Source organism: Pteropus vampyrus, unplaced genomic scaffold (assembly GCF_000151845.1).
Source record: "Pteropus vampyrus isolate Shadow unplaced genomic scaffold, Pvam_2.0 Scaffold66, whole genome shotgun sequence".
Lineage (NCBI taxonomy): Eukaryota > Metazoa > Chordata > Mammalia > Chiroptera > Pteropodidae > Pteropus > Pteropus vampyrus.
The window spans coordinates 4,533,683-4,553,322 of NW_011888847.1; positions in this window are offsets into that span (position 1 = coordinate 4,533,683).

Here is a 19,640-nt window from a genome sequence, read left to right on the forward strand (position 1 = left end):
GCTGCCTGGGTTCAAATGCCAACTGCCTCTTGCCACCCGACTCTGGGCAAGTTACTTAACCTCTCTATGCATCAGTTTCCTCATCTGTCAAGTGGGCTACCTGACAAGAGCTGTGACCATAACAACACCAGCCTCACAGAATTGTAGTGAGTGTTAATCTTTATTTATCTTGTTTAGAGATAACATATAGGTAAAGCACTTAGCACATAGTAGGCACTCAATAAATGCTGGTTCTTTTCCTCTCTCCCTTCCTTCAGGTAAATATGTGGGGATGAGGTCCTCTCATTTGTATGTGACCCTATTATATGTATTCGATAAATATTGCTCTATTGATGATTGAAGGGCTCGTTTTTTTCTTCGGAGGCCTCAGAACATCCTGTAAGTAACCTGTCCAGTCTGACCTAGGAGGCTGCAACAGTTACTGTGGCTTTCAGAGTTCTTACTGAGATTGCTCCTTTCGTGAGTGATTTCATGGTCATTAGAATGTTGGCTTTATCATTTATTAAGTTGTAAATTTGCTTATGCTGTTGCCTGCATTTGTTTTATATTTAACAATTTAAAAGTGTTTTAAATATTTTTTTTTAAAAATTTCATATAAAAAATAAAAAAGATTTCATTGTTTGCTTTTTCTCCATTTCCTTTTCCCTGTGATTAGATGGATCTGAATTACCACCAGGTTCTTGACAAAAGGGATTCGAAAGGTAATTTTACTGGTGGTAAGGGGACCTGGGACTCTTTATTTCCTTCTAGTCACACATTTCTCCTGAAGCTGGGTCTAATGCTTGTCCTGGATACATGTCAGACGGCAACCACAGGGACTGCTTTGTACTCTGGCACTTTCTTTGCAGAACTCCATGGTTCTTGTTGACGGGCTCCAAATCCGTGCCCTTTGATGAGCTATTTGACCCAGAGCAAGCACTGTCCTCTTTGCTCTTTCTACCTGTCTCAGCCTCCTTAGAGTGAGTGCTTGGAGCATGGGCTCCTATTCTCCACCGAGCACCTCTGCCAGTTACCCGGCCTTGTCTCCAGTCCACTCTTAAGTAGATACCAAAATGGAGGACTGCTTTTCTAAGCCATTTACCTGAAACTCTCCCTTTCTATTGTAACATCTCCTTCAACTCTTCTTTCATTATGTGCTTTCCAAAAGGGACATGAAACTCCCTATGACTATAAATTCCACTAGACTCAATGCTCCACAGTGGCAGGAACTGTGTCTTTTCGTGTTTTTATAACCTATACTGCCTGGGTGGTTGACACACATTAGGAGCTCGAGGGACGGTGGCTATATTGAACTGAACTGAATTTTCTTTCCCCTCTGGCCTGCCTGAAAACCATCCACCTCTCCAGGCTGGTGTGACCACTTCGGTGGGCTGCACACTACTTGAGGGAGAGGGACTTTGCTGGCAGTTGGTTTTTACATGGGAGCGGCAGCAGGAGCGCATATGAGGATGAGATGGGAGGTGGACAGGGAGGAACAGGCACTTAAGAAACTTGGAGGCTCATTTATTTTTAACATTAATTCACAGATGATTTTCTATCTTTTTTCTCTTTAGCATAAGATGCTTCTTCCCTCTTCTTGTATAGGACTGCATCGCTGAAGATCTGCTTGTTTATCATGCCTCTAGAACAGTCATAGGCACACTCCCAGCCCCTTCCATCCCCTGCCCACCAAAGCTGGCACAGAAAGGGCACAAAGCCCAGTGCTTTTGATGTTTTTACCTTTGCAGAAATGACACGGGGTCTGGAAATGAGACAGTGTGCTAGCCCACTTACCTCCTCTGTGCCTCACCTTTCCTCATCAGTAGGTGGGCAGTGTGGGAGTAATACATAAATGGTGCTTGTTGTCCTTGGGACAAAAAGTTCCAGCCTGTAAAACGTGTAATTTATGGCAATGAGACATTCAGATCTAATTTCTGGGTGAGGGCATCTGAGGCGCGGGCCTTAGACACCCGAGCTTCAAGGTGTCTTCCCACAATGAATCAGGGCACAGATTGATCAAATCAGCTGTTTTCCTTATTCCTTCCAAGTTCCAAAGTCCAAATGCTTTCCTGCTGAGTAGTTGTTTCAGAAGGGGAAAGGGGAAGTAAAAAACAGACTCCTTCAGCGGGCTCTCAGCTGGCGCAGGCAGTGCCTCCCAGGCACCGCGGTAATATCTAGCCTCTCTCTCCCTAGTTAACACCACCCTTGTTCGGGCTCCAAAACCAAAGTGACCCAAAAACAAGCCTACAGCTCAGACCAAAGCACAGCTTTCCCATTTCCTAAAGATGAAATTCCAAGAGTTTACAAATAAGTACTGCCCACAGCAAAATTTCATTGTCAAGAAGGACATCATGTTTGCCCAGACGCCCACAGAAGGGCCTTTTGCCAAAACGAATGGGAAATCATTGGCCCAATTAACATCCTGTGATTTTAGATCTAAAAATGACCCGGAGTCGGGTAAACAAGGTGACGTAACCAGCTGGGCAGGGAGCAGCTCTCTGCTGCCACCTCGAGGACAGCATCCACAATGGCGCAGAGGCACCGGGCTGCGAGGAAGCGGCCCTTGGTGGGCTGGAACCCACGGGAGAAAACGGGCGCGAGCTGGGAAGACGCAAGGAGGGGAGGAAAAACACAGAGGAGGCTTAACCAATTGGAGAGAAGCTCTGCCGCTACCTCAGCTAGAGGAAAATGAGGTCTGGGTAATCCAGGCCATTGGACATTGTGGCATTAGCTCTGCTAGCTTTCTCCTGGGAACATTCCTTTTTATAAAAGGACTCAGGCACCATGAACTCTCACTAGAAAAATTATGACCAAAACTGCGTGGGGACAAGATTGCTAACGCTGCAGGCCTTTGATAAAAAACAATTGTTTCTGAAAAAAAGGAAGCAGTGGCATGGATATGCTGATTACAAAGGGCCACTTGATATTCTGTTGTACTTTGGGCTTCACTGTGACTTTAGTGGGGGAGGGAGTGCAGGAGTGTAGCAGTCCTAATTTACTTTCTCGTCAGGCTAATGTGAGAAAGAGGTTTTGGAGCTTTCCGCATTACGCAACCGACATGCTGGGAGATGCCCCAGAAATGTGCTGGGGGATAGAAGGTCAGCTGCACGTTATTACTCCCCCCGCCCCCACTTCACGCCCTCCCCCGCCCCCCCCAGGAAAATCCACAAAAGGAAAACAAGTTGATTTTTAACTCGATAAAAACGAAAACAAAACAAAAACCCACTTTACCTCTGGGTTAGTCAGTTTTTGCTGTTGCAAACTACCTCAAAATCTCAGTGGCTGGGGACAACAAACATTTTTCTTGCTAATGAGCCTGCAGGTCGGCCTTGGTCTGCTCTCAGCGGGGCTCACCTGGGCTGGCTGAGCTAGGCTGGACTCCGGGCTTAGGGTCAGATACAAGTCTGCTCCACGCGGTTCCATTGCTGGACCTAGATGAAAGGAAAATGGCTACCTGAGGCATACTCCTTTGGCAGAGGGTGAAGCCACTCAAGAGGCCAAGTCAAAACAGGCAAACACATTTGAAGCCTCTGTTTGTGTCATATTAGCTAATATTCCATTGACTAAGGCAAGTCCAACATCAATGGGAGTTAGGGGCGGGGAGGAGTATATACTCTGCTAACTCTAGTAAGCTGATCCAGACTGGAATTTAACCAATGGGTTATTGCTCACGTCTAGGCCATCCTCACTTTGCATTTCTCCCACAATTGCTTCATGTGGGAGAACTGCAAAGTGAGGATGGCCTAGATAATCCTTATGCAGTGTTGGCAGTCGACAACACGAATTTCATAACAGACACTTTTTATGTCCTTTTATTCGCTTCTATCACTAGCTATACCCTCCACTTACGACATTATGTGTTCAGGAACACAATACCCTTGACCACGTGTAGTCTACTTTATGATATTCTGTCTCATGACAGTGTTTACTCAAAACTTCCTGTGCCAGAAAGGTAGGTATTACCTAGGCAGGTATCCCCTGTGGAATGAAAACAAGGAGGATTCTTTGAGGTGGTAGCATAGTATGTTGAGAAAAGGACTAGACTTGAGAATCAAGAAACCTGGATTTCTAGTGCTGGTTCTGCCAGTGTTATTTGGGATTTGGTAGGGTCAGCAGAGACCAACACCAGGCGCCTTTAAAGGCTTGCTGAGTAGCTTGGACTTTATCCTGTTCACTGGAGCATAGCAGGGTCAGATCAGAGTTTTTGAATAACCTTTTTGGCAACAATGTGGAGGGTGGATTGAAGGAGAAAAATTGGATTGGAGGCGAGGAGAGGGTTAGGATATAGTCCAGGTGAAAGGTAATGGGGACATAGACTAGGAAAGAAGCTCTGGAGATGGAAAAAAGGATAGATAAAGAGCCTTTAGAAGCAGAATTGAAAGAAGGACTTATAGACAACCAAATATGAGAAGGAGAAAGAAAGGGAAAAGGGGAGTCAAAAGTGAATCTAGGCTCCAGAGCACATTGCACAAATAGTAAATACTGTTTCTCAAACTCTGTTACAGCTGCATAAATGTGTGTAGGTACGGATTGGCAGGCATTGTAAAATGTCTTTCTTTCCAGGACTTGTTAAAAAAAATGATACGAAATGGACTATATCAGTGTTTCCCAAACTTTAGTCATTTGCATGCCTCGGCCACAATTTTTTTCATATTCAAATAACACCTGCACCATTAATACTTAGTCTTGTTCTTTAAATGAAGTCTTTTCTTTTTCACCTAAACACTTAATGTAGGCTCATCCTAAAAAAACTATATATTTGAAATCATAACATTTATGTGCCAGTTATTCATACATTAAAACATATGCAAGGCCATTGAAATTAAAATGCATCTATTACCTAAAGTATTATTTCCCATGCCTTCAGTTGTGTGCAGGCCAGATTTAGGGAACTCCTGACCTGAGTGATAGCTAAAGCCACTAGGATTATACAAATTTTGCTTTCATTTCCCTTCTCTTGGTTTCCATTCAGATTGTATCAGTGTCCAGCCCTGGCTGGCAGGTCTGATTGTTGCATCCATCTTGGCAAGGCCTTGCCCTGCAGGCAGTGACCTTTAGTGGAGCTGGGCTGGAGGTTGTCTTCCAAACAAATGGGGGCTGACTTGGAATGTCTTTTTAACTCAATGTCACATCCGGAGCCTTGGAAAGCTGCTGCAAGAGCAGCCAAGCCAAATGAGCTGGGTCTCTTGTATTCTGCAGCCAAGAGTGCAAATGAGGCCTTGAGATCTCCCAGGGCGCACACATACAAGTCTGAGTGTGGAAGCCTGCAACTCAAACTTCTTTGGTTCACATTTGGTGTATAAAGATCTCTACAGACTGTTTTCCAGGCAAAGTTGAATTAATTTGGAACAAACAAATTCATTTATTTTATTTAAAAATTTAGGCCTTTAAAAATATTTTTTATATAAGGAATGAGATAAACATTCCCCTTCATTTTCTTTTTCAAATAGGTGCTCCATTTATTAATAGACTATCTTTTTCACATAGATTTGAAATACATCATCTGTAAGAAATTTTTAAAATCATTATGCTATATACTTATAATAGTAAAAGCTATTGTCAATTCTACTATGGCATATTTTGACTGTTGTAACAATGGGATTATTATTTTTATGTATTTACATTTTAAAATTATAGCAACAATATTTACTTCCAACCTCACTCCAAGGCAATTAAAAATTTACCATAAATGGCCATTACAACGACTGTTAACACATAAAAGCTCTCAAAAGGAGCAGATTTCCCTTTTCTATCATTGTAATTAGTAGTGCTAATCATAGCAATTAGTAGAAGTAAAATATGAATTGCAATTGTAAAGAACTCAGTTTCTATGATTTTGAGGAAAATAAGAGGAGGACCTAGGAAGGTTATTTCAAAGATCAGGGTTCCTGTGCAAAACTAGAAAGTGAGAGACATTTTCTCCCCAGGGTGCACCCTCCCTACTCCAAGTACCCACTGCTCTCTCCTCTCTACCTCACTTCATATTTTAGAATTTACTCTCAAATCTTCACTCACACTGAGGTGTTGATGACTGGTTACTGTCCAACACAGCTATTCTCATTAGAGTGTGAGGTATGTGGAAATTAACTTGATACTAATAATAGAGTACTAAAGTTTGAGATACTTTACTTTTTAATAAATCTGAGTTGACTCAATGTTTCTCCTGAATTAAATTCACCTGAACTTATTTACATACTTCTTTTGTGTGAGAGAAAATGTCACAGCCCATGGGGATATAACAATATACCATTAATAGCCGAGGCCACTACGAATTGCCATGTGAGTGAGTTGAGCTTATATGGTTGCTTTCATTTTCTTTATAATGTTGTCCAAAGATAAATTTTTAGTAATTTTACCAAATCTATATTAAGGGAGGAAGAATGATGCTGGAAACACATTTGTTAGTAAAACTACAAGAATTACGATTACTTAATGAAAGATAAAGTGACGACACAAATGAAATGTATACTACTATTATTCACAAATGGATACTCAATAAATATTTGTTAGATGAATTAATGAATATTTAAAACATTAAAAATAGAGTTTATGCTTTTCTGAAATGTTTACTTTTAATATAATCTGCAGCATAAAAACAATAATTTCAAAAGATGTTTTTCTAAATAGAGTTTAATATTCTTTTAAATGTTATTTTTATATATTTTTTTCATCATAGAAATGTCAATTTTTAGGAGCAGAACAAAGTCCTAAATGATGAAATGAGACATAGAGAACAAGAAAATGGTAATGTCTGAGGTAGAAGGAAGTGGCAACTGGTCTCTAATTTTTGTATAGACTCCCTGGCCTCTGGAATATAATATCCTTCCGTGAATACATTATCTACTTTAGAAATATTTTCACTCGTGTCTGCCTTGTTTCTTTCTCTCTTCCCCTGAAGTTATTTTGTTAAATAAAACAAAACTGGGTTCTTAATAAAAGTAAATCTTTGTCATCTAAAGTAAAGATAAAGTTTGAGCAACAAAAATTTGAGAATCAAGACCTTAAGCAGATATTCCCAATGACACACACACATTCTCTCTCTCCCTCTCTCCCTTCCTCCCTCTCTCCCTGTAAGTCTCTGTGTCTCTGTGTCTCTCTCTGTGTTTCTCTCTCTCTCTCTCTCTCTCTCTCTCTCTCTCTCTCTCTCTCTCTCTCTCGGAGTCTTAAACTAGAGGAAGGAGGCCTGAAGAGTAAAACTGAGGGTCAACCCTGCCACACTGCTCTGTTTTGCATCCTGTATCATTTCCGATTGCTAGAAAAAAAAAAAAAAATGGAATTGGGACCACTATCGGGAGCCACAGACTAGAAGTGCCGCATTTACCAGTTGAGTGGAGTATATACTATTCCTGCCTCCCCAGCCTGCTCACCCTGGTCCTCCCCGAGCCATCAAAGAAAAGGATAATTGAGGTCTCCCTAGCTTGCAAGAGACATCAAATATTTACCTCAGAGTCCCTTCCAGGGGACTCACTGACTTGGGATTTTAGCTCCTACTCCCTGAGCAATTTTCCCAACAACAAAAGGTTTTCAGTCCTTTTAAATTCATCTAAGGACGCAAACTATGCAGAATAGTCAGGATATAAGCTATGTGAGCAACAAATAACAAAGCACTAATTGCATCGAGTGGGCATAGAGTTTCAGTGACTTCATGTTAGCTAAATATAGGCGAACACTTGGTGTGTTGTGCTTGCCAGGGAGAACCATGATGCAATTCTCCCCTCCCTTGGATAGCAGTGGGAGGACAAGGGTCAGAAGGCAAGAACGAGATTGCCTAATAAATGGCCACTTGTAATGGTCTCAAACTCTACTGTGTCTATGGTTTGTATACACACATGCACACACACACATATACTACAAGACAAAACAAATATTATTGTGCAGCTTTAAAACAACATAAATACTCAGCTTCTGACCATGGTTAAAAATAATTGCTTTTGCTTTTTAATTTAATTGTTTCAATTTTCTTCTTAACCTTTACAAGAAATTCACATCTGCTTTAAAAAGTTAGAAATAAGCAAATGCTAATTCTTACTGAGCAGTTAACAGATGCCAGGCACTGCCTGCTATAGAGGCTTTACATTATCAACTTCTTTAATCCTCATAATAATTCTCTGAGCTAGGTATAATCATTAATCCTGTTTTACAATAGAAAAAGAACAAGGGATGGGTTGGGTTCAGTAATTTGTTCAAAGTCATCTATTAGAAAAGTGAACACTGGAGTTAAACTCAAGTTTGCCTAATATCGAATGTCATGCTCTTAAACTCTAGACCAGTGCTGTTCAATAGAAATATACCATTAGGCACATATATAATTTAAAATGTTCTATTAGTCACATTGAAAACATAAAAAGAAACAAGTGAGACTAATTTTAATAATTTTCTAGTTAACCCAATATATTCAAAATATGATCAACATTTAATCAGTATAAAAAAATAACAGAGATAGTTCACATTCTCCTTTTCACACTAAGCCTTAAAAATCCAGTATGTATTTTCCACTTATAAGACATCTCAATTAGGATTAAGACTAGCCATATCTCGAATGCTCAATAGGCTCCTGTGCGTAGTGGCTCCCATATTGGATAGTGTAGGTAGAGAACACTTCCATCATGGCAGACAGTTCCCCTGGACAGTGCTGCTCTAGATTCTACTGACAGCGAAAAAGAAAAAAAGTCATTTATAAACTCTATCTAATTTCAAACTAGTGCTCCTGTTTTCTGTGCATGTATATATGTATATATTTTTATATAGATATATTTTTATGTACATATATTTTATGTATATATATGTTTTCTTTAATGAAATTTTTTTTCTATAATGTAGGTGTACAACCCTCCAGTGGTTCTGCTTCCCTGTAGGTATGTGAGGCAGCTTTGATGTGCTGAAAATAGCATGGGTCTTGGAGTCAGAGCGCTCCTCCACTTCCTACCTGTGTGACATTGGACAAGCTATTTCTCAACCCTTGGTTATCTCATATGAGAATGAAACAAAATAATATATGTGAAAAATGCCTTATAAATGAAGCCTTTTTAAGAAATACAACTCATTCTTCTTATAACATCGATATTATATTCTTATATAAATAAGAATATATATTGTATTTTGTATGTGTGTGTGTGTATGCACGCATGTGTGCATGTGTGTGTGTACTAAGAGATCCGACTACAGAGATTTCAGTCAATGGTCAATCCAAAGAGACTAGTTTAGCACTCTTAACCCAGGCAGAGCTTTGGTTGATCAGTGATAAGTGTGGCATTTTCTCAATGTAAGTGGACTTTCTCTTGCTCTTTTTTTCCCTTTGCAAATTAATTTTGTGGTCTTCTTTTCTCTTGGGCCTGGCAGAAGTTGCTACATGAGGAAAAAGTCTGAATTCGGAAATGATTTATCTCTCATCCTCCCTTGTTTGACATGTCTTGCTTCCCTAAGGGAATAAAGCCCCACAGCCTACCAGGGGAAGCACAGTGTAGGCCCAGAGTCTTTAGGGACAACTTGAAGCCAGCATGGCTCCTTGCTCTTCCTAAGCTGGGACTATCTTTTAAATACGAGGGTAGAAAACAATTATGTTTCTCTATCTCTACAAATGGAAATCAGTACACATTCTCTAACAAGGAACCTATGAAAATCTAAATTTTCACTGGGTCTAGTGAAATGAGTTTGACAGGGTTCAGGACACACTACCCCAAAATATGCCTTGGTATACTGAATATTTTAAGCTGAAAGAATCTGAGAAAATGGCAAAAGAAGGAAGATCTTTCTGACTTTCTCTTGCCCTTCTGCCCTGAAGCAGGTCTTAGGATCTTCATGTGAGTTACCTTCCCCATACCTGGAGGAAAGGGGCATCTTTACATCCGAAGACAGAGGGACACTGAGAGGAATCCAAACGCATGGGTTTTGCTAAGTTTCCCCCAGTTTACTACACTTAGCTCATACCCTTTGTCCCCTGTGACGTTTTCCCACAACTTTCCACTTTTTATCAAACCTGGCATAAAAATGCTCAGGTTTAACTGCTTTTTAGGGTCTTTGTTTTCTTATGAAGGCTCTCATGTCATGTAAAACATATTAAATAAATATGTATGCTTTTAGCTTGTTAATATGTCTTTTGTTTTAGAGTCCCAGATGAGAACTTAGAAAAGATAGAAGGAAAAAATTTGTCCTCCCTTACAAGTTGATAGAGCAAAAGGCACTGCTAATTTTATATAAGTGCACAAGTGGACAAACCACTGTGGTTTCCAAGGTAATTTCTCAGCAAAATTACCCAAAAGAATATGAATATTGGCTTCTAGAAAATGAGAAAAGCCTTAGGTAATGGGTTGGCATCACCAGGTGTAGGAATACAAAAATAATTCAGCCATCAGCAAAGTAAAATTCACAATGTCTGGAATCCAATCAAAGATTTCTAGGCACACAAAGAAGCAGAAGAATACAGCCCATAAAAAGAAGAAAAATCAATCAAAAATGCCCCAGACTGACGCAAATGCTAGAATTAACAGAGGATGTCAAAACACTTATTATAAGTGTATTCTACATGTTCAAAAATTAAACTGAAGAAATAGAAGATAAAAAAAGACCCAAAGCAAACTTCTAAAAATGAAAACTATACTATCTGAGATGAAAAAATACACTGAATGGGAATAACAACAGATTAATAGACATTGCAGAAGAAAATATTAATGAACTTGAAGACACAGCAAAATAAATCTATCCAAAAAGAAATACATAGAGAAAAAGAATATAAATAAATAAAAAGAACAGTGAGCTTTGGGACAGCTTTGAGCAGCCTCATAGCTGTATAATTGCAGTCTCTGAAAGTGGGGGGTAGGGTCACAAAAAACTTATTTGAAGGAATAATGGCTCAAAATTTTCCAATTTGATAATAGTTATACATGCGTGGATTCAAGAAATGCAATAAACCGCAAATACAAGAAACATGAATAAAACTATACCTGGAAACTTTCAAGTTGAGTAAATATGCATTTATTTACTCTTATGTATGTAAGGCTGCACATGAATTTGAAATAAAATCTGTCCTCTGCTAGCAGAGAAAACCTTACAGGCCCCCTGACTGTCTTCATGTGTCTTCGGGAGTCAAGAAGAATAGGCAAGTCTGTTGATGGTCATTTCCACCACTTCCTGCAGAGTCGCCCACTGTCTATGTGAATGGCTTCCCCTCAAACTATGTGGTGCACAGCCTGCATATCTGTCTGTCTCCTTTGGCTAACTTATTATGGCAGGTACCTGACTCCAAGAAGAAAAGAGAAGGAGAAAAAAAATCCTTCCCACCGCATCTGTTCCCTACCTTAGCTTTTAACCTCTCCAGTTAGACTAAAAACTCTTTTAGGGAAGCCAATGCTTCTTTACCCATTTTCATCTTCACAGAAACGTCTAGCATACAGATGTATATACGGTAGGCATGCAGCCAAGATCTGTGGATAAACCATTGATTAAAACATGCAACCCAGGCTTTGTCACTGAGAGTGGAGGGTACCAATATTCCTAGATCCCTCTGGGTGTTCTCCCTGTATTGACCGTTTGTCTGTCCTCTGGTGATGGACTCAGGACAGAGAGAGGCAGTGGGTGTTGGCACTGCACTTTGGAATGTTCATTTTGGCCTCTCCTCTAAACAATTATTGCACTATGTTCATTCCATCGCTAAAACAATTATCACTTGTAGTAAATGTTACCAGTACCTGTCTGCCTTCTCCCAGAGTGTGAAAACTTGATGCAACACAAGCACACTGGAAGGCACTCAACTATTTCAGTTAACAAACAAACATAAACAAATATGTTCATGAAAGAGATCCTTTTCAGGTAGGATGTAGAAACTGCAGCTCAGGTAATAAAGGCAGCCAGAATGGGGATACTTCAGAGCAGCGCAGAGCAGTGCAGAGCAGTGGGAGGCAGAGGCAGAGGCAGGGGCCTGGGCCCTGGTTGCCAAGCGTTCCACTTCCTGTGCAACTGACCCCCTCTAACCTAGCGAGACCTGATGCAACCTCCTCCTTCCCCACCCCAAGGGCGAAAAGAACATGTTTCTGCTTTCAAATTTTCTTGTTATAATCTTTGCCTCAGGGGGCAAAACAAAATTATAGCTAAGCCTGCACATCAATGAGCTGTCTTGTAACAGAAAACATCAAACAATCCTTTTGCACTTTGGATTTTGATCCACAATAAAACTTTCCACTAGAAACCAATATTAACTTCTCACCACCTCCAGGCCAATAGAGCTTAATGAAACTTGTGACCTCCTTTTTCTCTACTTTTACTCAACACTGCCAGCCACACCCATGCATATGCATTCACATTCAGCCCCTTTCCAGCTGATTAATCAGAGCATTTTCCTTCTGTTCTTTGAAACATAGATGTTGGCACTCAGATGTCAATCTGGGGGCCTATTGTTCTTAGGGTAATGGTTAACAGTCTGCTTTTGGCAGCTCTAGGGGCACTTTTTGGCAGAAGCTCCTATGTTGCTTCAGTTCCAGACAGATTGCGTGTGCTTTGCTTAAGGCAGTGCCTGGACACTAGGTAACAGGGATGGCAGGAAGTCTCTAGGTTTGGGCCCTCCAGCCCAGAGAGTGACTAGAGAAGTTGCACTGCCCTGATTTCATACTCCCCTCCTCCTCCTCCAGATGTATCCCTCCCACCTTATTACCTAGTAATCGGTAACTCATGCCAGAAGTGCCAAGCATTCTGTCCTTTACCTGCATTATCTCCTTCATTCATCTTGACAAATTTATAACCCATTACTGCTACAACAATCCCCATTACCTACAAGAAATTGAACCTTAGAGAGGTTAATTAATTTTCCCAAATCCACATGAATGGTAGTTTGCTAAATATAACCTGAAACCAGTTCTATCTGACCCCTTATTCCTTGCTCTTAATCTCTGTGGCCTTGAGTCTATGAAATGTTGCTCCTCAAGTTAGTTGGGTTCTTATTAATCTTAGTTTAATGGTGAGGAATACTGAGATCAGAAAAGGTAAATAATTTATCCAGGTTCATCCAGCTTATAGGAGGTGATACGAGGGTTCAAACTCCAGTCCAGCTGACTGCAAAACTGAGCCATAGTTGGCTGGGATTGCATTTTCTGCCCACAGTTTTGCTGAAACTGGTCTCACTCCCATTCCCACCTGCCCCCTAGTCTTCTCAGCTCTTAGCAAAACATGTCCCTCCATCCCATCTTTGACCCCCATCTTCTCTGCCTAGGTAAATACTCTCCTTCTGGCCCTCCTCAAGTCCAATCTCCTCTAAGAAACTCTCTAGAAGAGAGCACCCAAAGTTCTCTTGTCTCAGCCATCCATTTGTCAAGTCTCAATATCTCTGGGGGCCACCATATGCATTTATACTGTGTACCATGAGCATCAACAGTGGAGATGTCTGAATTCCTGAGTTGGACCATGAGCTCCTAGGTCCTAGACTTCTTTGCACCACTCACCATACACTGTGCCTGATACTCAGGAAAGGTGAGCATTTGAAGATGGTTAATTTAAATGGCATCTGACCCTGGGTCAGGTATTAGGCACAAGAAGGTAGGTAGAGTCCAGTCCCTGGCCTTGAGAAGCTCTCAGTCTCAAGTGCAGACAGTTTTATATAAGGGCTGTAATGGCTGAGACATGGGAATCAAGATGGGGAAGCATCCCCGCCAGGGGAAAATTTATGGAGAGAAAAGGCATTGACCTGTTTCTAGAAGAGTGAAAGCTTGATTCCGGCTTTCTCTCTTTGCCTCCAAATTCTGTCCAGGAAATAGAGTACCTGAAGGCCAAGGACTGTGCTTTACTTAACTTCATGTCCCCAAGTGCCAAAGACAATGAGGCACATAGTAGGTGTTCAATAAATGTATACTATATGGAAGACATGATTGAAGAACAAAACTGATTATAAAGAACTCTAATTTGAGAGCAGAAGCAGGCAAAACCTAGGAGATTCAGGTAGCAATAAAAACCAGAGTGAGTGATGCAGAATAGGAAAAAACTCTACAAATAACTCTTCGCTGACACTGAGCAAGTCTGCCGAAGTCTCTGCTCTTTCCTGTCCCTCTCTACTGTCTGGGCAGAGAGTGGTTGTTCCCTGTAACAGTCCTGGATGATGTGGTTATTGTGTCTGGAACCTGAGCAGGAAGGCTGCTTCCCAGAGAAAGTCTACAGTGCCTGTAATCAGATAACATACATCACTCCAGAAAGCCCTCCAAACACCACAGATTTCATGGTGACTGGCCGCTTTCTGCAACTCAGCTTCCAATCAGCAGAATGAGACCTGCACGATTTTATCATTGATCCTCAGGTTATTCTCAAGATGGGGAGGTGAGTGATGAAACTCCAGGATTAGGCTCTGCTTTTAATGTCACTTTTGCCACCAGCACCACCTAAGGCACTATGAAAGATCTTTAAAAAAAAAAAAAAAAAAACAACTCACTGATTATCATTATCTCAATTATTTTTTTTAACAAAGAAATTACCATCTCTTTATTTTTGACCTGGCCCACTTATAAATAAGCAGAATAACATTCAAAGTTCATTTTGACTAAAGACTGGGAAAACACAGAAGCTATATTTTCTCAATGTCATTACCACTGTCAAGAAGAAAATCAGGTCATAACAGGTTTTCCCTAGATTGTATTAAGAGATTAGGGTAGCTTACTTACGTGCAATTTACTCTCTAGGCTAAGTAATAAAAGGTGATAATTTTTTCTTTAAAAGTTACAAGTACAATCTGCATATACATAATTTTGAGAATAATTTAATACATTAACTTTAACACGCAACTATATTTTAATATCATTATCTTAAAATTTTAAATCCAGACCAAGGGAAAAAAAGGAAAGGAAACCCTAAATATATAACAAACGAAGATTGATTAAACAAATTATGGTATGCTCAAACAATGAGATATTTAGCAGACGGTATATATTTAAAATGATGGTACAGATCTTTATTGACATGAGAAGGTATTTAAGACATATTAATAAGTGAAAAATTTGTTATAAAAAGCTTATAGATATGTATATATACACATATGGATAGCTATGTACACAGAAAAAAAAAAGGCTCAGGAAGATATACACCAAAAGGTTAAATATTGGTAATTCCAAGTTGCATCTTCATGGATAATATTTATTTTGTTTCCTATCTCTATTCTTAATTTTCATACAATGAGCAATCAATGAGTAATCATAAAAAGTCTGAGTCTCTTGGATGGCTTTAACAGCAGACAGACTGACCCTGAAGTTTCAACTCCTCCCTATCTTGAGAATAATCTGAGAGGTCCAAAGGTGATCTGGAATAGGTAGGTGATAAGATCATGCCAGGTCACACACTGCTGACTGGAAGCTGGAGTGGCAGGAAGCTGGATAAGTCCAAGTAGACCCTTGGACTACTTAGCAATATCAAGGTTTCTTTCTCTGCCTAGGATTGGTGTGGCCTCCACAGTCATACTGAGCTGCTCCATCAAAAAGAGGGATAGGAGAGCTCTTTCTCACTCAGCCCTTTTCTCATACATGACAATGAGTACCCTCAAACACATGTACACAGACAGAGAAATGTACCACATCCGGAAATGACATGCACATGGTCATGTATACATGTACGCTCCAACATGTCTTCTCCTTGGCATCCATACTTATAAGTATATACACATGAATAACACACGAGCATTCATCCAGACATTCGAACATATACACAAGATGCAGACACACACAGGCACAACTGTGCATTCTCACACATGCAGACATCGATACTTGCACACATATTTAATCACATGACACAGACATGAGCACACATAAATCTACTACAGGCAGAGAAGATGGCTGACAGATCATCAATCCCTAAGTAGAGACCATTACCACCCACCCCGATACTGGGATTGCTTTGTTTGGTAGGAAGTTTTTACAGAAAGTTGGCTGTGACTTTGACAATGACTTCAGCCCTCTTCTGCCTCCTGCCCGCCGAGCCAGCCTTCTCCCTTATTCCATGCAGCCCCGTTTTTCATCGGTAGCTGTGCCTGGCCAAGGGGAATGCTTAATCGCCATGACAGGAACTGTTTCCACCTGTTTACACCCCTGCTCACCTCCCTCTAAAGCCATTTTAGATTCTGCCAAGCAGCAGAGGAGGCCTGCTGTGAGGCCCTTGCAAGAGGGGGCGAAGAATGAGCTAGAGGACAGTTGGAGTGTGAAAAGGACCCATTGCTAAGTGACTCCTCATTCCAACAGCCACACACAAGATGCACATAATTGCTTTTAGCACAGTGGGATGGATAGAGATACAAAGGGTCAAATCAAGGATTTGTCCCACAATATCTTTGCTAAGCAGCAGCGTCAGATGTTGGAAAAGCATATTCATGAGCTGAGTTGCCAGAGTGTGGGGCAGGCTTTTCAGAGGCGGCTGTGTGTTCCCTCTTTGAGGTATGCCTGCCGTGGTGATTGGATTCACATGGAGCAAGTGACTTCTCAACGCTCAACAAAGCTCTCCCTGTGAATTGGACTAAATAGACTACTTGGCAGGCAGCTGAGATAACAATACTAAGTGAATTTCATAGTTGCTCCCACCCCCCACCCCCTTATGCCCAAATCTACTGGAAAATGCAGGATAGAGGCCAAACTTCTGAGTGCGGCATTCAAGGCCTTCCACCATCTGACTCAAATCGCTCTCTCTAGGCACTCCCCAATGTGAACATCAAATGTCCACCCCACTGGGCCCTTCACTGGTCTGAGCCCTTCAGGAGACTCACTGCTTTGGGGACCCTGTCCATGGTATTCCCGAGTGCACTGTCCTCCCTTACCCGTTCAGATGCTACTTATTTTTCAAGCTCGACTCAATTCCGAATTCCGCCAGTCCTTCCCTTGTCCCCCTACCTGGAAGTGACCATGCCCTTCTTGGAAAAAGGAGGGCAGCAGAATATTGGAGAAAGAATGCAAACCTGGACCCTGTGATCCGACTTAAATATTAATGAGCTCACTCAGGCTGGTGTGTTGAAAAAAGTCTACATGGCGGGGAGGAGGCAGAAGCAGAAGACAGTTTGGAGGCTATTTCCATCATCCAGGGGAGGGAAATGGATGACCTGAGCCAGGAGATAGCAGTGGAGGTGGTGAGCAAAGGTAGATTCAGTTATGTTTTAAAGGTAAATCTGAAAAGAATTATGCAAGGACAGCTTGTGGAGTCTAAGAAAAAGTTATAGATGACCACAAGATGTTTGGCCCAAGCATTTACCAATAGGCAGAACAAATGTGGATGGTCGACATTAATGGTCTAATTTTGGACATATTTTAGGTTCCTTTAGACATCCAAGTAGAGATGTCAAAACTGAGAAGGACAAGTAGTAAGATACCAGGAGAGGTGGTCTCCCAAAGAAAGTGTTTTAAGGAGGAAAGCACAATCGGGCATGGCAAATACAGCTGACAGGCCTGGTAAGAGGAAGACTGAGAACCGACCATTACATTTAGCTACTCGGAGGCCTTAGATGACTGTGGTAAGTAAGGTTTTATGTAGTAGAGGTAAAAGTCTGAACTGGAGTGGTTTCAAGAGGGAATGGTGAACTTTTGAGAAGTTCTACAGTAAAGAGAAGCAGATCCATGAGGTAGAGTAGTGGAATCAAATTAGGATCTTTTTATGGGAAAAAAAGTACTGTCTTCAAAACACATCCCTTCTATTTCTCTCATCCAGAGACAGGAACTGCTTTAGCGTTTAACAAAATGAAGTGCCCTGTTGAGCCCTCAGTGATGAAAAGAATCCCCTTTTCATCAGGAAGACTCTTTCTTATTTTAAGCCCAGTGCTGTGGCTCTGGCCACATCAGCCTTCCTCCTGCCCAACATCATGGCCGATTTATCACTCTTCCTTCCAAATTTCTCTTCTAAATCCATGAAGGGAAGGGGGCTTTTTTCAGAAGAGTCACATATTCTCCAGTAAGTAATATTGGCAAATCACAGAATTTTCCCTAGCAACTTAAAAAAGATTTAACAAATAATTAAAAATGTAATGCCTTTCTCCATTGGGCAAAAAATATCTGGCTTATCAACTGCAGAGATGTTAAGTGCATTTTCAGTTTTCAGAAAATACACTGTGTGTCAGGTACATAATTTTATTAGCCTACTGTGTGAAGTGAGCGATTGTGAGGGGTCTGTCATGTCTCCATTATTTACCAGCCCCCGCTGGGGTCTAATCATATTCAGGGCTATTTGCAACTATGGTTTCCCATTTCAAATCACATTAGGCTAAAATTAAGCCTATAACTTATACTTTGAGATGTAACGTGCAACACTTTCTTCAGCATATTACAATGGTTAAGTTGCTTCTGTGCAATGTAAAGGAAAAAAATTAAAAATTCAACTTAGTGTGAGAACTTGAGAACCTCTGGCTTTGTAATTTTCTTGAAGGTCATCTCCAGTAGGGAAACACCTGGGAAGGCCATTCATCTTTCATTGGCTATATGGTTGGAAGCCTGTCAATCTCATACCAATGTTTGTGAAAAGGTCAGTTGCCCCTCTCAAGGCAATGAGTCTTTTTGAAACGGCAATTTGGGGTTGGCTCATGGATTCCCTGTGGTCTCTGACTTCACAAAAAGCTGCCAGTTAGAGTTGTACAATGGTTGTGAAGGGTGCCTCCTGGCGTTGTACAGTGCACAACCTACATAACCATGTGCGGCAGCTTCAAGGAGCTTACAATGGGTGGAAGAAGAGAATGGTAGAGTGCAAATACTTGGACTTTCTTCCCCAACAGTGGTCCTGCCTTTATTGCCACTGAGCCCCTCTATGCTCCATTCCAATGGAGAAGACTGAGGGCACTCAATGTGCCACTACCATCATGCTGCTCAAAATGTGATACTGACTGCTGAGCTTGCAACCATGATGCCCAAAGGAATCTACAACACAAATGTGGGCTCACTCTACTGCTATTTGCTCAGAAGAATGGCTTCCAGTTCCCCACACAGGAAGCACCAGAATCTCGGATTGCCAGAGAACCCCCATCTTGCACATACCCAGCTGAGGCTGAACCACCAACTCCCACTGCTAAAGAAGTACCACAACACCCAGGCACTTAGGAGACCTTTCTCTCTTCTCCACTCTTCCCTTCTGCAGTCTCCTTGGGTTTTTCCCGTACTTTTCTGCCTTCTCTGCAGAATGCTGGCCCCATTGTAGACAGCACTCAGTTCCTTGAGGTCCCTGAGGAGGTTTTGGGTCTCTCAGAGGGAAACATTTAAAAGGTAATAGCCTTTCTCTTGTTAATATCAGTTCCATCTTACCAAAGACCCTAGTTATGGACTGAATATGTGTGTCTCCCCCAAATTCCTATGTTGAAACTCTAATTCCCAATGTGATGGTATTTGAGAGGGACAGTTGTCTGTCGAACAATGTCGGGGGTCAGGGGCACTGATCCCCCAGCCCTAAGTCGAAAATTTGTGTGTAACTTTTGATTCCCACAAAACTTAACTACAGTCATCTGTGAGTCTCAGTTTTAGCTTCCTCCATCCACCCTGGCCCCGGCACCTCCAGTGTGACCCAGAATTTCCACATTATAGAGAATGAATTACCTTCAGTTAGTTCTCACAAGACCAAATCCTACCACTTAAATTTGACTCTGGAAAAAGAGAGGCACTGCCTTGTTTTTCACAGCTTCCCCATCAATGGTCTCTGACCCTGAGGTGTTCGGTGTTCACCGAGCTGATTCTTGCTTCAGCATT